The sequence below is a fragment of the Eschrichtius robustus genome, chromosome 13 (assembly GCF_028021215.1).
Source record: "Eschrichtius robustus isolate mEscRob2 chromosome 13, mEscRob2.pri, whole genome shotgun sequence".
In the NCBI taxonomy this organism is placed as follows: Eukaryota; Metazoa; Chordata; class Mammalia; order Artiodactyla; family Eschrichtiidae; genus Eschrichtius; species Eschrichtius robustus.
Window position 1 is genome coordinate 55531146 of NC_090836.1, and position 18580 is coordinate 55549725.

Consider the following 18580-nt stretch of genomic DNA (forward strand, 5'->3'; position numbering starts at 1 on the left):
TGTCTTTTTAGGCTTGTGTTTCCTTGTTTATTTTCATTTTAGATGATCTGTCCATTGGTGAAACTGGGGTGTTAAAGTCCCCTACTATTATTGCGTTACTGTCAATTTCCCCTTTTATGGCTGTTAGCATTTGCCTTATGTATTGAGGTGATCCTGTGTTGGGTGCATAAATATTTACAATTGTTATGTCTTCTTCTTGGACTGATCCCTTGATCATTATGTAGTGTCCTTCTTTGTCTCTTGTAATAGTCTGTATTTTAAAGTCTTTTTTTCTGATGTGAGAATTGCTACTGCAGCTTTCTTTTGATTTCCATTTTCATGGAATATCTTTTTCCATCCCCTCAGTTTCAGTCTTTATGTGTCTCTAGGTCTGAAGTGGGTTTCTTGTAGACAGCATATATATGGGTCTTATTTTTGTATCCATTCAGCCAGTCTATGTCATTTGGTTGGAGCATTTAATCCATTTACATTGAAGGTAATTATCGATATGTTTGTTCCTATTACCATTTTCTTAATTGTTTTGGGTTTGTTATTGTAGGTCTTTTGCTTGTCTTGTGTTTCCTGCCTAGAGAAGTTCCTTTAGCATTTGTTGTAAAGCTGGTTTGGTGCTGCTGAATTCTCTTAGCTTTTGCTTGTCTGTAAAGGTTTTAATTTCTCCATCGAACCTAAATGAGATCCTTGCTGGGTAGAGTAATCTTTGTTGTAGGTTTTTCCGTTTCATCACTTTAAATATGTCCTGCCTCACCCTTCTGGCTTGCAGAGTTTTTGCTGAAAGATCAGCTGTTAACCTTATGGGGATTCCCTTGTATGTTATTTGTTGCTTTTCCCTTGCTGCTTTTACTATTTTTTCTTTGTATTTAATTTTTGATAGTTTGATTAATATGTGTCTTGGCATGTTTCTCCTTGGATTTATGCTGTATGGGACTCTCTGTGCTTCCTGGACTTGATTGACTATTTCCTTTCCCTTATGAGGGAAGTTTTCAACTATAATCTCTTCAAATATTTTCTCAGCCCCTTTTTTTTTTCTCTTCTTCTTCTGGGACCCCTATAATTTGAATGTTGGTGCGTTTAATGTTGTCCCAGGGGTCTCTGAGACTGTCCTCAATTCTTTTCATTCTTTTTTCTTTATTCTGCTCTGCAGTAGTTATTTCCACTATTTTATCTTCCAGGTCACTTATCCGTTCTTCTGCCTCAGTTATTCTGCTATTGATTCCTTCTAGAGGATTTTTAATTTCATTTATTGTGTTGTTCATCATTCTTTGTTTGCTCTTTAGTTTTTCTAGGTCCTTGTTAAACGTTTCTTGTATTTTCTCCATTCTATTTCCAAGATTTTGGATCATCTTTACCATCATCACTCTGAATTCTTTTTCAGGTAGACTGCCTATTTCCTCTTCATTTGTTTGGTCTGGTGGGTTTTTACTTTGCTCCTTCATCTGCTGTGTATTTCTCTGTCTTCTCATTTTGCTTAACTTACTGTGTTTGGGGTCTCCTTTTCACAGGCTGCAGGTTCATACTTCCCGTTGTTTTTGGTGTCTGCCCCCAGTGGCTAAGGTTGGTTCAGTGGGTTGTGTAGGCTTCCTGGTGGAGGGGACTGGTGCCTGTGTTCTGGTGGATGAGGCTGGATCTTGTCTTTTGGTGGGCAGGACTGTGGCCAGTGGTGTGTTTTGGGGTGTCTGTGAACTTAGTATGATTTTAAGCAGCCTCTCTGCTAATGGGTGGTGTTGTGTTTCTGTCTTGCTAGTTGTCTGGCATGGGGTGTCCAGCACTGTAGCTTGCTGGTCGTTGAGTGGAGCTGGGTCTTAGCACTGAGATGGAGATCTCTGGGAGAGCTCTCGCCGATTGATATTACGAGAGGCTGGGAGGTCCCTGGTGGACCAATGTCCTGATCCCGGCTCTCCCACCTCAGAGGCTCAGGCCTGACACCCGGCTGGAGCATCAAGACCCTGTCAGCCACACGGCTCAGAAGAAAGGCAGAAATAAAAAAAAAAAGAAAGAAAAAAAATACATTAAAAAATTATTAAAATAAAAAATATTAAAAAGTAAATTAAAAAATAAAAAGGAAGAGAGTAACCAAAGTAATAAACAAATCCACCAATGATAATAAGTGGTAAAACCATGGTAAAAGCAAACCTACACAGACAAAATCACACAAAGAAGCATACACATACACACTCACAAAAAGAGAAAAAGGAAAAATAAAAAATATATATAAATAAAAAGGAAGAGAGCAACCAAATCAAGAAACAAATCTACCAATGATAATAAGCTCTAAATACTAAACTATGATAAACATAAAACTAGAAACAAATTAGACGCAGAAAGCAAACCCCAAGTCTACAGTTGTTCCCAAAGTCCACTGCCTCAGTTTTGGGGTGATTCATTGTCTATTCAGGTATTCCAGAGATGCAGGGTACATCAAGTTGATTGTGGAGATTTAATCCACTGCTCCTGAGGCTGCTGGGGGAGATTTCCCTTTCTCTTCTTTGTTCGCACAACTCCCGGGGTTCAGCTTTGGATTTGGCCCTGCCTCTGCATGCAGGTTGCCTGAGAGCATCTGTTCCTGCCCAGACAGGACGGGGTTAAAGGAGCAGCTGATTAGGGGGCTCTGGCTCACTCAGGCTGGGGGGTGGGAGGGGTATGCCATGCAGGGTGAGCCGGAGGCAGCAGAGGCCAGCATGACGTTGCAACAGCCTGAGGCGCGCCGTGCGTTCTCCCGGGGAAGTTGTCCCTGGATCATCGGACCCTGGCAGTGCGGGCTGCACAGGCTCCTGGGAGGGGAGGTGTGGATAGTGACCTGTGCTTGCAGATAGGCTTCTTGGTGGCGGCAGCAGGAGCCTTAGCGTCTACATGCCCGTCTCTGGTGTCCCCGCTGATAGCCGCACCTCGCGCCCGTCTCTGGAGCTCGTTTAGGTGGTGCTCTGAATCTCCTCTCCTCAGGCACCTCAAAACAATGGTCTCTTGCCTCTTAGGCAGGTCCAGACTTTTTCCCAGACTCCCTCCCGGCTAGCTGTGGTGCACTTAGCCCCCTTCAGGCTGTGTTCACGCCACCAACCCCAGTCCTCTCCCTGGGATCCGACCTCTGAAGCCCGAGCCTCAGCTCCCAGCCCCCGCCTGCCCTGTCGGGTGAGCAGACAAGCCTCTCGGGGTGGTGAGTGCTGGTCGGCACCGATCCTCTGTGCGGGAATCTCTCTACTTTGCCCTCTGAACTCCTGTTGCTGTGCTCTCCTCCGTGGCTCCGAAGCTTCCCCCCCCCGCCCACCCCGTCTCCACCAGTGAAGGGGCTTCCTAGTGTGTGGAAACTTTTCCTCCTTCACAGCTCCCTCCCAGAGGGTCAGGTCCCGTCCCTATTCTTTTGTCTCTGTTTTTCCTTTTCTTTTGCTCTACCTAGGTACGTGGGGAGTTTCCTGCCTTTTGGGAAGTCTGAGGTCTTCTGCCAGCATTCAGTAGGTGTTCCATAGGAGTTGTTCCACATGTAGATGTATTTCTGATGTATTTGTGGGGAGGAAGGTGATCTCCATGTCTTACTCCTCTGCCATCTTGAAGGTCCTCTAGGTAGTATTTTTATGACTTTCTACTGCTCTGGCGTTTGAGACTTCATTAATACCACTTTGTCTTCCTGCAAGTACATCTTTATCACCAAGCCACCACTCAGATATGGTGAACTAGGAAATCTGTATTCCTGTCGCTGAAGCTCAGGCAATATGCACTGACTCCTGAAGCTAAAAGTCCCCTGGGAGAGAGCCATCTTCAGTCCCAGATGAAGCAAGATTTTTCTTAAATAAGGTAAAGATGAGAACAGTCATGCCAACCGCATTCATATTCCAGGGCTAAGGATTATTGTATGCACTATGTTTCTTAAATGATTGGTAATACTTAGTCCTAAAAAAGGTTAAAAGGCCTGTACCTCTTCCTGTCAATTTCAGGGCAGAGTCCCATTAATAAAAGCTGGGAGGAGCCAAAGGTCTTAGTCCACTAAGAGGATTTTTTGATTCTGGGGTGTTATGGCTATAATTTTCCCATAAACCTAACTCTCTGGTCCTGCTCACCCTGCTGTGTCAACACCCTGTTCTCAGGCCATTGACATCATCTGGCCTCTCTTCCTTCTCCCTTGTTTCCCGCTTTGTTTCTCCCCAGTGCTTCCCTTGGTCATGTGCTGCCCAGGGTCCTGCCTTACTCTCACCTTGGAGTTTATAGTGAGTGCTCCCAGGCTTATCTGCAACAGTGGTTTGCATGTCATCTGTCTCACTGGGACCTCCTAGTAAAGAATTCTGGTCAGTCCCTGTAGCCCCTGTGTGAGCTGTCCTTCCATCACGAGGGTAGCTGGTTCTTCCCCCCTTTCAACTCTAACAGTCAAAGTTCTGCTGCTAAGCCAAGTGCACATAATCTGATCCCTATAGCTCCATCCCCAGAAGTCTGTTGTCCTCCTCTTTCTGGAGTTTGTTCCCTTGCAATGTCTTTTCCTGTTCAGGTTGAACCTCATATGAGCTCTGGCCTAGTGGGGCCTTTTCTCACATTATTTTTATAGAACTTTAGGACTAATTTTAGAAGGACTAATTTCCCAAATCATTTCTCATAGACTTGTTGGATTTTTAACAGACAGGTTTGTGAGGTGACAATCACATGTATTCTTCCACATGGTTTTCTGTCTAAAGATAAATTTATTGGGCTTAACAGATGAAAGTAAGAAAGTTTTTTGTTACTTATAACTTAACCTCTTGCAAATAACAGAGAGAGAGTTGTTCCTTGGCATCCCATCTTTCCTTCTTTCTTAGTAATAAGCTTTCTGAGTTTTAGCTGAGCGAATGGTTGCCCAGCTAAGGACAACATTTCCCAGTGTCCTCTGCAGTGAGGTGAGGACTTAGCCATGTGACTAAGTTCTAGCCAATGGGAAGTGAGTAGAAGTGAGATGTGACACGTTCTTAAAAAGAATGGCTGTGCCCTCCCCTACCTCATTTTCCCTTTCTTGATGTTGCACTGTGGGCCCAGAACTGGTGAGCCATCTCCCACCATGAAGACAAGGGCATGGCACTCCCAGATAGGGGATGCTTAGATTCCTGAAACTGTATCTCCAGAGATTGCTTGCTCTCCCAAGAAATAAACTTCTTCCACATTTAAGCTAGTAGTGTAAGTTTGAGTTTTTGTTGCCAGCTGAATCTGTACTGTGACAGGTCTTTTCACTTGAGTTTATGCCTCCAACATACCTTTCTTGAACTTTTATTCTAAGAAGCAGCTATGTATAGTTATGTGCAGATGTAAATTTTATAAAGCCACCATCAACCATCACCCAGTACACACACTAGGTTTTCATGTTTCTTTAAAGACATCAGGATTAAAGATCAGAGTTTATAAAGAGGTTATTGGCATATGTGAAAGTTGTTTAAATATAAACTCTTACGTTGCTATTCTTTTTTCCTGGCCTATATATTTGTCAAGGTATTAAAAATTATATTCTTATTTTGGTTCTAATGTTCCAGTTATAGTGAAGAATTAATATTAAATTTTTTCTTATAGAAAGAAATGATAGGAACAGGAACATTAAGAAGCATAGAAAAAGGGTATCATATTTTCTGCCACCATTAATTTAGAGGGAGAGAGAGAGTGTACTCATAGCTGCTCTGGTGCACCTCTGGAATGGAAACTAGAATAACAGTCTCTCTTTAAGCAGTACTTTCCCCATGAAAGCTTTGAAGGAACAACAAATGCAACATTTACATTTGGGGGAGCCTAACGTGCAATTAATGAGTTTCTTTTAAAATTTAAAGTGGAAAGCTTCAGAACTCTGGAAAGCTTCAGAACTCTGAAAAGAGAAATGTAAACTCATGGTTAAGAGAAGACACAGTGTGATTCTAAGCTGGGCTCAGATCTGGAGGTCTGGAGGGTGGTCCTCGCTATGCCACCAACTTAGCATGTGGCCCAAGCCATCATCTCCCCTGGACCTCATCTTCTTAATCTGTAAAATTAGGGGACTTCAATAAAAGATCTCTAACTCTGATAATCTATGACTCTGCAAAGAACTAGCAATGTCAGTAAGGAAGAGCCTAGTGGGAATTGGAAAATTAGAGAAGGTTAATAAACTTTTTGAAAAAACACAATAGCTGAATTTAAATTCCAGTATCCTCCTAATGGGTAGAAGAGGGGAGCTGCTAGATATAAAGGTGATTCTAGACAACTAATGTTTATCAAAATGGGATGCAGGGTCTTCCTTGGTTGTGCAGTGGTTGAGAATCCACCTGCTAATGCAGGGGACACAGGTTCGAGCCCTAGTCCAGGATGATGCCACAGGCCACGGAGCAACTAAGCCTGTGCACCACAACTATTGAGCCTGCGCTCTAGAGCCCATGAGCCTCAACTACTGAGCCTATGTGCCACAACTACTGAAGCCCGCATGCCTAGAGCCTGTGCCCCACAACAAAGAAGAAGCCACCGCAGTGAGAAGCCAGTGCACTGCAACGAAGAGTAGCCCCCGCTCGCCACAACTAGAGAAAGCCTGAGCGCAGCAACGAAGACCCAACGCAGCCAAAAATAAATAAATAAATAAATAAATTTATATATATGTATAAAAAAAGATGGGATGAAAAACCTCAGACCTTTAAATATTTTGATGAGAACACTAACATCCTTTAAAGGCTGAGTTTGTGGGATGGTCCCCCACCTTTGTACATTCATCCCATAATATGAAGCATTCACATTAAGAACTTCCTAGGGCCAACTTTAACTTTCTAACAAGACTGTGTCATAATGAGGTCCTAACTTATGCAGAAAAAAATGATGAGGAAAAGGCGGCGCTTATCTCATGTAAAGCTGATCAGGGATTGTTGACAACAGCTTACAGGGTATGAGCTCAGTCCTCTGTTCTCTCTCCTTAGCAGCCCAGAGTTTCACCTCACCGTGTGCACTCTCAAATGCATGTGTCCAGCACACATCCTTCATTGCTGCCTTGCACAATTCCTGAATGTCTCATAAGCCTATCAAACACAACATGTCCTAAGTGAATGGTGAGGCCACCCCACTCCACTGATTCTTCTCCATGTCTCCTCCTAGTGAATGGCTCACGCTTAATTCTATCAGGCAAACCAGAAACCCAGGAGTCATCCCCAACTCCATCTTCTCCCTCACTCTCACAAATTCCTCTTGGTTCTAATTTCTACAGAGTTCTCAATTTCATTCTTTCTTTCCAAATCCATCGTCACCATTTTAGTCCAAGCTTCCATCAACTGATATATCCCTCATGTTCTCACGGCTCCCAACTTCCCCAATCCAGATCCAATTTTTTAAAAGTGCAGATCTCATCATGTTAACCCCATGCTTAAGACCTTTCAACAGCTGTTCTTGTAACAGGGTAAAATGTATTATCAGAGTCTTCAAGGACCTACATGATCTGGCTCCTGCTTAACTCACCAGTTTCCTTTACCACCATTCTGCCCTTGATCTCTCTGCCCCAGCTTCCTACTCCTCTTTCAATTCTTCAAAAACACTGTGTGCCTTCCTGCCTCTGGCCCCTTATATATACTGTTCTGTCTACCTGGAATGTTCCAACTCTCCCCTGGTCCCTCCTTCAATGCTGCTCTCTGCTCAAATGTCACTTCTGCAGGGATTCCTGCCCTGCCCTGCAAACCACGTCAACCTGTCTGCTATATGTTTTAACAGAACCCTATGCTTTCCCTTCACAGCACTTCTAATAAACGTAATTCAACAATTAGTTGTTCAATTACCTCTTTAATTAATTGTTCTTTGATTAATAATGTAAACTCCATGCTGTAGGGACTGTGTACGTCCTGCTCATGACTGTGACCCTCCATATTGTCTACATAGCATCTGTGTACACAGCAGGTGCTCAATGTTATTTGTTGATGGAATAAATGAAGACCTATTATTTTATTCAAGGTGTTATGCTAACAGTAGTGATGATGCAGACATTGAAGTCATATTGTTATGCTTAAGAGTTCCTAGTGTAGTTGAAATCATGTTAACCCCATGTTTAAACCCTTTGAATGGCTGTTCTTGTAACAGGGTGCACATGCATACCCAGATGATGTTGATGATGAGGGATAGTTTTCCTTTGTCTAAATTCTAAGCCTGCATAATGAATTCTATTCAATGCCTCATAATACCAGACTGAGAAGTGTTTGAGTTTATCTGATGGCAAAATCATTAGGGAACAATCCATTCCACGAAAGGTAACCCACCTTCTTCCAGATGGAACTTGAACTCATTGGTCATTTCCCTTCTATAAGTGGGTGTTGTAATAGTTGGAAATGGTCAAGTAAATAAGCTATTTCCAGGATTATGAGCTCTTGAAAGAGACTGGCATCACTCAGAGATTGAACAAAGGTTCTGTACCCTAACAGCATGAAGAGATGTGAATGCTCTGGATGCCTGGGAAAGGACACTGTCTGGCCATTGGAGAATCTGCCAGACCAGATGATATGCAGAGGGCTCTGAGCAAATCACGTTGACTGACAGCTGAACAGAAACATGGAGTAGCATAAGCTTACTAAGTCAAGGTCCTAGCAAAGAACAGATGATATACTCAAATTAGGATAATTTGATGAGATTTTAATGAAGGAACTACAGTAAGTCCCTTACATATGAACCTCCAAGTTGCGAACTTTCAAAGATGCGATGTGCCTTTGCATGCCTAATCACGTAAGTTAGTTCACATGTCTGGTGTACACTGTCACATGCGTGCATCCTCTACAAGTGGTTGTGCTTTTGTGTACTTTACTGTACAGTACTGTATAGAGTACAGTAGGACAGTAACTTTATTTCAGGCCCAGGATGTCTGGAAGCAAGCGTAAAAGCAGCGGTATATAGCTGATTGTGTTAGTTGGGTACCTAGGCTAACTTTGTTGGACTTATGAACAAATTGGACTAACGAACGCGCTCTTGGAATGGAACTCATTCGTATGTAGGGGACTCACTTATTTAGAAATGTGTGGGCAGGTTATAGGGAAACCACAAGGGATAATGCAATACTCTGGGGTTAGAAGCAACAGGGCACCATACTCCACTAGGCCCAAAAAGGCAAAGGATAGAGCTGTTAGCGAAACCAGGGTTCAGAAAGGACTGTATGGAGAGGGCTAGCTGACAGGAGCTGGGACCTTCAGCCAAAGGATGCAGCCATCCCCAGTGAATCCACAGGGTGAAGCCAGGGAATACACTGGACCTCACTGTCCTCCCTCCCTCTGATCTCTGGCCACGATTCCCTCTTAGCTAAACCCAACCGGAGCCAGAGGACATGGGAGCCCATAATGCAGGCCACACAGGTCTCAGTGCAGAGTAGCATGGAGAAGGGTCATGAGCAGTTCTGGAGGTAAGAGGGAGGATATCCTTATTTGTACATATCTCCACTCAACTTCTTTCCACAAAGTCTGGAGGCTGCTTGCTTTAAACAAAATATGTAATATAAAGAAGCAATCAGGAAGAATAAAAAGACCTACGAATGCTTGCCTATAAGGGTTAATAGAGATGCTTTGACTGAATTGCAAAAATGACTCTAAATTATAGGTAAATCCACAGAGACAGAAAGTAGATTAGTAGTTGCCAGGGGTTGGGGGCAGAGGGGAATAAAGAGTGACTGCTTCAGTTTTAGAACCAGGCAGAGCTTATGGTAGCACAACATTGTGAATGTACTAAATGCTACTGAATTTTATACTTTAAAGTGGTTAATTATATGTTATGTGAATTCTGTTACAATTAAAAAAATATGACTATACTTCCTGGAAACTACAACGGTTACAGGAACATTGTCAATTATGCAGTTCTCACTGTTGGAGAAGAGGAAGTCTTCTCATCCCTACAGTGGAAATTTCCTTGTAGCAGGCAGCTCTAAGAGCTACCTCTCCCATGGAGTTTTGTATACAGATGGTGCAAACTGATATAATGGGTAATGCCCTCAGTGCGTTTTCATAATGACTACTCTTTGATCAAAGTTGAGGCATAAGATTAAAAAGCAAATCAATGCTGGTGTCTCTAAATGCGACAAGCTAGTGTGATGGTCAACTTGATCTAAAGACAGATCCCTGGGTAGACAGACTGGATGTCTCTTTGGGGATCTTCCTAGATAGCAATCTTTTCCCTTACTTAGGTTTCCAGCAGAAGCTGGATGTTAGATAATTCAAGAAGGTCCTCTGTGAGGAGACCCTGCTCTGTTGGCATTTTATATATATGACTGAGACCAAGTCCAAATGCTTTGGCCAGGAGGCTGGAGAAGCCTAACTAGATTCTTGCCAGGATAGAAGATCACCCATCTCACATTCCTGCACACTGGGCTTTCTAAGTCTGCAGGCTAAGTCATCATTCCTGCAACAACATGAATTTTTTTTTTAATAAATTTATTTATTTATTTATGGCTGCGTTGGGTTTTTGTTGCTGCACACGAGCTTTCTCTACTTGCGGCGAGCTTCTCATTGCAGTGGCACCACCACTCTTCATTGCGGTGTGCAGGCTTCTCATTGCGTTGGCTTCTCTTGTTGCAGAGCATGGGCTCTAGGCACACGGGCTTCAGTAGTTGTGGCACTCAGGCTTCAGAAGTTGTGGCTCATAGGCTCTAGAGCACAGGCTCAGTAGTTGTGGCGCACGGGCTTAGTTGCTCCACGGCGTGTGGGATCTTCCCTGACCAGGGCTCGAACCCGTGTCCCCTGCACTGGCAGGCGAATTCTTAACCATTGCACCACCAGGGAAGTCCCAACAACATAAATTTTAAAATACATTTATTGAGTGCTAACTATATTCCAGGAACCTCAGAAGGTACTGGGGACTCAAAGATGAAAATGTATTATCCCTTCCTTCTCATAACTCCTTGGGTTCCCTTGCCGAAAAGGCAGGGGGATGGGACACAACTCTTGGATTCCACTATGGAAATTTATTCTGTTGAACCTCATGAAGTGTCTAGTTACTTTTTTAAAAAAACTGCAGGACACGTAATGTTTGCAATCCCCCCACCCCCTTTGAAATCTTTAATACAGTAGGGTCAAAGTGCTTATAAAAATATTGGGTTATCTAATGGGATATGATTTCCAACTTTCTAGGAAGATTACTCAAGTATGTCAAAAAGTGTGTCAAATACGTCATGATCCACAGAAGGTGACTCAAGCTCCCTATCCGTAGGGCTGTCTAGGGAAAGGCAATTATTTTTATTTTGTTTTGTTTTTTTGGCCGTGCCGCTCAGCATGCGGGAATCTTAGTTCCCCGACCAGAGATCGAACCCGCGTCCCCTGCAGTGGAAGCGCGGAGTCTTAACCACCGGATCGCCAGCGCAATTATTATTACCAAGTATCTACGGCACATGTCAAGGGAATGGCAGTGATATGAGACCTATGGGGGTCAGAGGAGGCTGAGCGTGGTGAGCTGGGATGCTCGGCATGAGCTTCTTAGATGAGAGAATTTAAACTGAATGCTTCTCAGCTGCCTTTATTTTAATGTGCTCTAGGAAAACAAACAATTTTAGCAAGTACTGCGTTCCAGCATTACCATGTGGCCGTTACTCTCCGCATCACAGAAGGGGATCTACAAATGCTCACGTTTAATTGATCATTAGCCTTTTCTGGCAATTGCTTTCCATAATAAATGTTTCCACACAGCAACATCAGGAAGCTCATACTGCCTTGTGGTATTAAGCCTATTTCCCTAGCTGCCAACCAATTCCATCCACAGAGGGCCTTATGAAAAGCCAGAGTCCAAAAGCTCTGGCTTTATTCCAAGATGTCTAATAAGATGCATAGGAAAAATAAAAGCAAGCAGACAGGGTGGATGAATGCAGAACCCTTATTTAAGAAAGTGCAAGAGAAAAAAATGGACTGTGTCAAAATGAGAAAAACAAACAGAAGAAAAATCAGGAAGAAATAATGCAGAGCCCATCCGCTGACAGAAGATTAGTTTACTCTGCTGAAGTGAAGTATGGCTGAGAAAAATGGATCACGCAGATATAAATTATTCATGGTTAAAGATGTCTCAGTCATTAAGATATTTACACTCTGACTGAAGTCCTTGCACGCTGTGTTGATTTATGGGCTACATAATTATATAAGATACGCTGATGACTGTTTGCATGGGAAACACTTTAGGTTTTTTATTTTGTTAATCAGTTTTCCCACTTTGAGCCCTGCATTTCAATCAGAGCACAGGGCTTGATTAGACCCTCCCAGGGGAGGAAAAAGAGTGTGCTTGGTAACAGCAGCTTTGCCTGCTGTACCTTCCTGCAGATAAAAAGTACCTTTAGGGGCTTTTCAACTTACCCATTAGTTAAAAGTATTTTTATCAGTGATATCCTATTCAAATAACGCTACTAATAATTTCAACCCTTTTCAGATGAGTTAAACTCTAATAAAATTTTTTTTAACTTTAAAAAATTGCTGACTTATTTTTGTCTATTGCAGTACACTACTTGGAAAATATTCCCATACAACAGAAAATGTACCTTCCATATTCCAGTGAGCTTTATCTGAAATCCTAAGTTTTCCTTGGGGAGTTAAAGGGGTCAAGTTGAACAGTTACTGTATCAGAAGAAGAGTTCAAACAATGCAAGTGAAATTAAATAACACACCCCATGTCACCTTGAGTTCAGCTAAAGCATGACTGGTGATTAACTGTCATTCTCTGAAGCAGCCTCAACCTAGTAATTTTATTAACTTTGGAATATTTTGACATTGCCACCTCCATTTTACAGGACTGATTTTTCTTTTGTACCCTGAGTATTAGCTTATAGTGTTTTTAAAATTCTTACTGAAGTATAACAAACATATGGAGCAATGCATAAATCCTAAAGTTGGAGCTTGATAGGTTTTCATAAACTGATCTGTGTAACCATACCCAGACCTAGAAATAGAACAATACCAGCATCAAAGAATTCCCACACCACATGTTCCTTTAAATCACTCCCCTGACACACAGGTAACCACCATCTTAACATCTAGCAGCCTAGGTTAGTATTGCTTACTTTTGTACTTGTAAAAAAGACTCTGCCTGTATTCTTCTGTATCTGGCCTCTTTTGCTTAATATTACGTTTCTGAGACTCATGCATATTGTTGGGGATCATTTTTAGATCATTCCTTCTCATTGCTAAACAATATTCCATTGTATAAATAAGCCATAATTTATTCATTTTACCATTTAGGTTTTTTCTGGTTTGGAGCTAATACAAATATTGCTCCTAGGAACATTCTAGTATGTCTTTTGGTGAACGCAGGTATGCATTCCTGTGGGAGTCATAACTAGAAGTGGAATTGTTGGGCTGTAGGGTATGAATATGTTCAGTTTAAGGAGATACTGTCAAAGAGTTTTTCAAAAGAGTTGTATAAATTTACCATCTCACCAACAGGGAATGAGAGTTCCAGTTGCTCCACAAGTTTGTCAGCTCTTGCTGTGGTCAGTCTTTTCCATCATAACCATTTAGGTGGGTGTGTAGTAGTATTGCATTGTGGTTTCAATGTGCATTGCCCTGGCAACTAAGGTGTTGAGCAATCTTTCATGGCTCATTGGCTACTTGGATACCTTTTTTTACAAACTGTCTGTTCAAATCTCCCTGCCCCCAACTTTCTATTAGGTTATCTGGCTTATTGCTTTCTGGGAATTGAAAAAAAAAACATATTCTGATATGAGTCCTTTATTGGATATGTGGTGTGGAAATATATTTTCCCCCTCTATGGCTTACTATTTCAGACTGTTAAAGGTGTCTTTTGATAAAGAGAAGTTCTTAATTATTCTTTTTTTAATGGTTATACTTTGTGTTCTCTTTAAGAAATCTTCGTTTACTGTAAAGTCATGATGATGTCCTCCTATGCTTTTTCTACAGGATTTACTATTTAATTTTCACATTTACATCAGTAGTCCATCTGGAATTGATTTCTATGTATGGTGTGGGATAAGGAGGGTCACCATATATTTTCTCCACATGGATATAGCTGACCCATCGCCATTTTTTGAAAAGATCATTTTTCCTCAGTGCATTGCAATGTCACTTGTGTCATAAATTAGATGACTATATATGTACAGTTCTGTTTCTAGACTCTCTTCTCTGTTCCACTGCTCAATCGGTCTGTGCTTCTTATGACGTTGTCTTAATTACTTTAGCTTGTTAATAGATAGTATAGTTGTAGTATAAGTTCTCTGGTTTTATTATTCTTTAAGCCTGCCTTGGTTTTCCTTGGCGCTTTGTAGAGTGATGTTTTATTGTGTATTTACTTCAGGGGAAACTAGAACCCATTAACTAGATCAGTGAGGGAGTTGAGGCTCCTGGCTAAGGGAATAATAACATATGAAATAATCATTAGGATTATTAATAAACCTAATTATTAATAATTATAATAATTAATCCTAACGATTAATAATTGTTAGGATTTACATGGTGGGTTTCAGTATTAAATTCGATAGACTGACAGTTTTTATAGATATTAAATGTGTTTTTTAGAATACTAATAAAAATCTTCCAATTAAAATTTCTAGGGCTCTAATCTTGTCCCCCATAGAAAAATGATAAAGAGCTTTTAAACTTTTAAAAGAGTGGGTGAGAAAAGTCAGGTCACACAATTCCTTACAGAGATTTCTGAGCTCAGGCAGAGTGACCTGGGCACACTTCGTAGATAAGACCGTGTGTGTCCCTTACTGCACAAGCTCTGGAAGCGTGCATTTCCATTGTCAGTACCAATGCAAGGACTTAACAAAAAGGGCATAATTCTGTCTACTAGCAGCAAGCTTTCAGGAAACTCACAAGGTTCATGTCCTACTTGCTGTAAAAAGTGTAAATGAATCTGGCATTTAAGTGACCGATACCAATGAGAAAGTAGAAATACTAGCCACAAAGTGAGAAATCCTTTAGCCTGGTTATTAAAAAGATTTGGCATATACATGACTGCTGCACAATCATCATATTCCATATCATCATTTTCCAGAAAGCCTGATTCCTCCTCCATCTAAAAATAGTCAGGGTCAGGTTTTTCTGAGTTGGATAAGTGATCCACACAGAAAATGGAATGAATCTCCATCAGGTTGTGCTGAGGCAGAGAAACTACTTAAGTAGGAGTAAGTGTCTGCCAGACAGAAAAAGAATTCTTACTACTTAGGGTTCTTAACATCCCAAAACTGGAAGGGAACAGTTCAGTCAGGAAGAGTTAATGGCTTAATGGCAAGACACAGACTCTGGCATCTTGTGCTAGGTTTAGCTTTATGGTTACATTAAAAGAAAGTACCCTAGTTCTCTAGGAACAGATCTGAAATAAGACAAATGAATACCAACCATGCAGACATCCTAAAAGCCAATTTACTTATAAGGTGCCAAAAATATACTTAGAAATACTTAAAGCATCTATATTTCTGACTGACCTTGGACTTTTACAGGGGGTAAATGCAATATTAAAAAAAACCAATATGGGGCAAATGTACAGGTCTAAAGACATGGTTAGATAAAAAAAAGAGAAACTATTTGACTACTATGTATTAAAACCACCAATCCCTTGCCAATGAAAAAGCAAAGAAAGCCTGACCAGGGCATCAACAGAACACGGGCACTAAGAGGGCCCCCAACTTGGGCGAATGTGACCACTGGCTAGGAATACTAGGCACACTGTTCAGTGTCTTGAATTCTGTAGGTCCTCAATAATACTCATATATGATTCATGACATAAATGAAATTTTAAATAGAAAAGTTTGACATATAGCTGGAAGGGATAGAAAATAAGTTGGATGTCAGAATCAGGATCTAAAAAAGTTTAGATAGGTTGGAATGATGGGTGAATATTTAGAAATTATTTTTAACAGGATGCATGATGATGTACCTTACATTTTTTCTGTAAGTTACAGTTTACAAAGTGCTTTCACATATTTCATCTTGCTTTGTTTCTCACAACAACCCTCTGGGATGGGCCTGGGCATTTTTTTTTTTTTAATAAATTTATTTTATTTTATTTATTTATTTTTGGCTGCGTTGGGTCCCCGTTGCTGCATGCAGGCCTCCTCCAGTTGTGGCAAGCAGGGGCCACTCTTCACTGCGGCGCGCAGGCCTCTCACCTCGGTGCTCCCCCCACCCCCCGCCGCGGAGCATGGGCTCCAGGCGCGCAGGCTTCAGCAGTTGTGGCACGTGGGCTCAGTAGCTGTGGCTCGCGGGCTCCAGAGCGCAGGCCCAGCAGTTGCGGTGCACGGGCTTAGCTGCTCCGTGGCACGCGGGATCCTCCCGGCCCAGGGCTCGAACCCTTGCCCCCTGCATTGGCAGGCGGACCCCCAACCACTGCACCACCAGGGAAGTCCCGGGCCTGGGCATTTTAAACACCCTCCAGGTGATTCCATCATGCAGTGAAGGTGCAGGGCTGTTGCTTTGGGCTGTAGGCTTGGTCGGCAGGAAGATGTCAGTTATTACAGGTGTTCAAATAGAGCTTGGTAAGAAAGTTCTGAAGAAATTCCAGCATTAGATAGTGGTTCAAGCAAATGATGCTGAGATTCAATTACTGTGGTGTTATCAACTTTAAAGAACATTGTCTCCCAGGACCCTTACACGTCTTCAGAAACATGTTGTGAACACCATCTTTTCACCTATTGGATTAGATAGGATCTTCCGTAGGCATCTGCTTCTTGACAAGGGAAGGCATTTGAAAGTGATAAACAGCACTTCACGCCACTCTAAGATATACTCCCACTAACAGAAATTGAAACAACTCCTGAAATACTTCAAAATATGAAAGTAGAAAACTTCTCTAAACCAGTAGAAAGAGCAGAAGGTACAGCCAACTCTTTTTGGTGGGAAGTTGAGGATTTAAGGGAGCCCAAGGACATTCTGGACATGTCTGTAGAATTAAGAAAGGTGACAGTTTTTGCCAAAGGGCAAGAGCTAACAGACTGTTCCATTTTAAACCCTTCATCATGGAACCCCGACTTTGATGATGGTGCTGTATCATTCATGGTATCTTTATTACGTTAAGAAGTGAACATAGACCCTGCTTTGGGAGTACACCTGTGGCCTTTTCCTGGACTATCTATTCCTCCCCTCACTTGGAAGACAAGCTAGATCCTAACACTTCTGTTTCACTATGGAAATCTGGGCTGCAGATGTAGTGCCCAGGAATCTGTGAAGATGTCTCTGAGTATACTTGAGATATTAAGAGAGAAAAGAAAAAAGAAGTAGGAGCGGAATCTAAAAAATGGTACAAATGAACTTATTTACAAAACAGAAATAGAGTCACAGATGTAGAAAACGAACCTATGGTTACCAGGAGGGATGGAAGGGAGGGATAAATTGGGAGATTGGGGTTGACATATATACACTACTATATGTAAGACAGATAACTAATAAGGACCTACTGTATAGCACAGGGAATTCTACTCAATACTCTGTAATGACCTATATGGGAAATGAATATAAAAAAAAGTGACTATATGTATATGTATAACTGATTCACTTTGCTGTGCACCTGAAACTAACACTATATATATAATCAACTATATTCCAAAAACAAAACAAAACAAAAAAATAAACACTATATGTTTCAAATGAAAAAAAAAAGTAGGCGCATTCCTGGAAAATTATGCCTCACTCCCTTAGTCTGAGTAACTTTACCATAATTTGAATCAATAAAAATGCCTGAATGATTAAATACCAGTACATAATTAATTCAGTGTCTCACTTTCTTCCTTCATACTCAGAACACTCTTAGGTACTTAATGTTAAATATTTGATGTTCTGGGATTTTTAATGGGGCGTTCAATAATGAACTTTTATTCAATAATGAACCTAAAACAATTATATTTTAAATAATAAGATTTCACTTTTATTTTTAAATAGTCCCTGTAAAACTTTTATTTTTGAAAGAATATAAACTGAAACTTACATTTCAATTTCAGAATCTTACGTTTAGAACAAAACAAAGCCATATTCCATTAGTTTTTCTGCTGCTTTCAAAACTTTCCTCCATACTTAAAACATTTATTGCTTCATAGACTGGCTATAATTACACTCAATCTTCTGTGGGTACAATATCAGATCTGTGAGGTTGAGCCTAGGTTTAACATGATATTATCTGTGTTATTTGGTGCAATTATTGTAATGTCTTTGAGACATTACTTCATTTATGAAAAATAAGGATAATAATGTATTAACTATTGAGTTGCTATGACAGAGTTAATAAAATGTATAAAGTACCTTGTACAACTCTTGGCAGAAATGAACCACACCAATTGTTAGTTCTCTCCTTCTCTACTATTTCTTGGGTTAAACCCAGGACATGCTGACGTTATCTATGCTGCTTAATTAATTTCCTAGTTGATGGTGAAAAATTACTGTCTTTACTTGGCCAGAGAAAGCTAGAGAAAGGACTATTAAATCAAAAAATTAAATTATAAGGGAACCCTCCTACACTGTTGGTGGGAATGTAAATTGGTACAGCCACTATGGAGAACAGTATGGAGGCTCCCTAAAAAACTAAAAATAGAACTACCATACGACACAGCAATCCCACTACTGGGCATATACCCTGAGAAAATCATAATTCAAAAAGATACATGCACCCCAATGTTCATTGCAGCACTATTCACAGCAGCCAGCACATGGAAGCAACCTACGTGTCCATCAACAGAGCAATAGATAAAGAAGACGTG

At 41.2% G+C, this 18580-nt stretch overlaps 1 protein-coding gene across 3 annotated transcripts in view; it reads right to left on the reverse strand.

Moving 5' to 3' along the window:
• Positions 1 to 18580, reverse strand: part of GRIP1 (glutamate receptor interacting protein 1) — a 454025-nt gene that overhangs the window by 106855 nt on the left and 328590 nt on the right. The gene's annotated exons all lie outside the window — the stretch shown is intronic.